The following is a 2,701-nucleotide window of genomic DNA, read 5'->3' as shown; positions in this document are numbered from 1 at the left end:
GCTCTTGGCCGTCCGCTAGCGGACGGCAAAGAGAGGGCCCGTTAGGTTTTTTTTTGCAGCTCGTCAGTGGGGCCCCTCCCTCTTTGCCGTCCGCTAGCCGACGGCAAAGAACTGGCTAATGGCAAACTTGCTCTTTGCCATCAGCCAGTTCTTTGCCGTCCGCTTTTTGGAAGCTGATGGCAAAGAGCTTCTTTGCCGTCCGCTTTTTGGAAGCTGATGGCAAAGAGCTTCTTTGCCGTCCGCTAGCGGACGGCAAAGAACTGGCAGATGGCAAAATAGCTGATTCCAGTAGTGAATGATCGAAAAGGAAGACTGCAGAAAAGGGAGAGAAGCAAGTGAAGCGCTCCAGCAGAATCAGTACCATCTCTCCTCTGTTAGAACGATGTGAACTCCTGGGATCGTGATTCGTCTACAGCGCCTGGGATCGTGATTTGTGTGCAGCTTGGTCGAAGCGGACGGGCGAACAGAGGCATTTTGAAAATATTCGCTAATTAGAAATAAGAAAAATAAATAAAAGTAAAATGTACATGAAAATGTAGAGAAAAAAGAAAAGAAAAAAAAATTGAATGAAACCTTCACAATACCAGACTCAACTACATGGCCGACCCAATAGAATCCAAGGGGTCCCCGCATTTGCTCGACCGCCTAGGTGATATGCACGAAATATCAATTGCATAATAACAATTGTGAGAAAAATATCTTCGGGGCATTTTAAAATGTTGACATGTTTTATAAATTTTGTTAACGATATTTTTGAATAATATTTTCATCATGTGTTGAAAAATGTTCAACGTGTATTTGAAAGAAATCTTCAACATGTATTATTTTAAAAAAAGTTGCTCATGTATTTTTTTGAACTGTTCGATGTTTATATGAAAAATGTTTCACATGCATTAAAAAAGTACAATGTGTATTAAAACTGTTTTAAGTGTTCTTATAAAAAGTTTAACATGTATTAAAAACTGTTCTTAGGAAGTGTTCATCATGCATTTGGCAAAATTTCAATGCATATAAAAAATGCTTTGTGTGTATATAAAAAATGCACAACATGTACTAAAAGAGTCGACATGTTTTTAATGAAAATACAAATAAAGAACAAATAGAAAGAGCGTAAATAAGAAGAGAAAAAAAATGTAAAACGGACGAAGGGGCACAATTGAAAATACCAACCGGCCACCATGACCAACCCGTCAGCACATTCTCTTCTTTAAATCCTATAGCAATGTGTTGGCAAACTACAAAGGCGTGCAATTGAAAATTTGTAAGGGATTCAAAGTTAATAATATGAGGATGTTTTTTTGGAGGGAGGGGGCAATGGCCCCCTCGGAAATTTGTATTATTTTTAGACATACATTTTTTATATCACGGCGTACAATTATACCCATGTATACTCGCCTTCTCAACTTACGCGAAGCTCTCGCCTCCTCCATCAACCGGAAGCTCTCATCTTCCCCACTGGTCGTCGGACTGGTGGCCCTGCTGGTTGATGCCACCCTACCACCTTACTCAATTGTTGTGCCTTCTAACAGATGTTTTGAAGCTCACAATTGTCCGCTCTAAAGTGGATGGGTATCCGATCTATGTTTTACTCGAGTCTCTAAACTACCTGCAAAAAATGGAGATTCAGATTGGTTGCAGATTGGTAGATATGAACACACTGAATAACCTGTCATGTTAGCACCCAAAGTTGTTTTTGGTCTGTGATATGAAAATTGGCCAAAATGTTTTAGTACAATTCAGAGTTTTTGCCTCAAAAGTTTTCCGCCCAATTCTCGTGTCTTGTCTTTCTCGCACGATTTCTCCCACCCGTGTATTTCCCGCCCAATTTTCCTAGCCATGTGTTTTCTACTAGAAATTTTCCCACCAGATTTCTCATGTTGCATGATTCCCATGCAGTTTCTCATGTTCGGAAATTTCCCACATAATTTCTCATGCCATGCGATTCCTGCGCGATTTCTTTGGCCACTGTGTTTCCCGCCCGATTTCTTCTGCCATTGTGTTTCTTGCCCGAGGTTTTCCTACCATATTTCTCCTGTCGCGTGTTTCCCGCCAAATTTCTAGCGCCACATGTTCGCCCCCCACTACTAGGAAAAGGCCTACTAATGGCGCACCAGTTTTGCCTACTAATGGCGCATCACTGGTGCGACATTACTAGCACGCCATTAGTATTTTTTACTAATGGCGCACCACTGATGCGCCATTAGTATCTGGTATACTAATGGCGCACCCCTGGTGCGCCATTAGTATAGGCCACAGTGCGCCATTAGTATAGGCCACTGGTGCTCCATTAGTATAGGCCACGGTGCGCCATTAGTATTTTTGAATTTTGAAGGCGGGAAAATAGTAGTGGCGCACCGTCTGACCCCCACCGTGCGCCATTGCTATTTTTGAATTTTGAATTTGGATCTGGGTCATGATTTTTTTTCCCATTTTTTGCTAGTTTTTTTTGCTCGTTTTTTGGCACGATATTATTTCAAATTTTGTTCCTGTTTTTGGATCTTGTACGTTCTTTTGCCGTGTTCTTTTGCCGGAGAGGAGTTCGCCGGAGTGGAGGAGGAGGAGGTGGTCACCGGAGAGGCGCTCGCCTACATCGCCGGAAAGGAGGAGGAGGTCGCCGGAGAGGAGTTCACCGAAGCATCGGAGAGGAGTAAGGAGAAACCATGAGGGAATGGGAGGAGAGGAGGGAGGAGGAGCTCACCGG

The 2,701-nt window shown here is 42.8% G+C and overlaps 1 pseudogene; it reads right to left on the bottom strand.

The window, feature by feature from the left end:
• The window catches only part of LOC119284388, an 11,429-nt pseudogene that overhangs the window by 6,319 nt on the left and 2,409 nt on the right, over positions 1-2,701 (bottom strand).

Source organism: Triticum dicoccoides, chromosome 4A (genome assembly GCF_002162155.2).
Source record: "Triticum dicoccoides isolate Atlit2015 ecotype Zavitan chromosome 4A, WEW_v2.0, whole genome shotgun sequence".
Taxonomy (NCBI): Eukaryota; Viridiplantae; Streptophyta; class Magnoliopsida; order Poales; family Poaceae; genus Triticum; species Triticum dicoccoides.
This window is presented reverse-complemented; position numbering and strand designations above follow the sequence as displayed.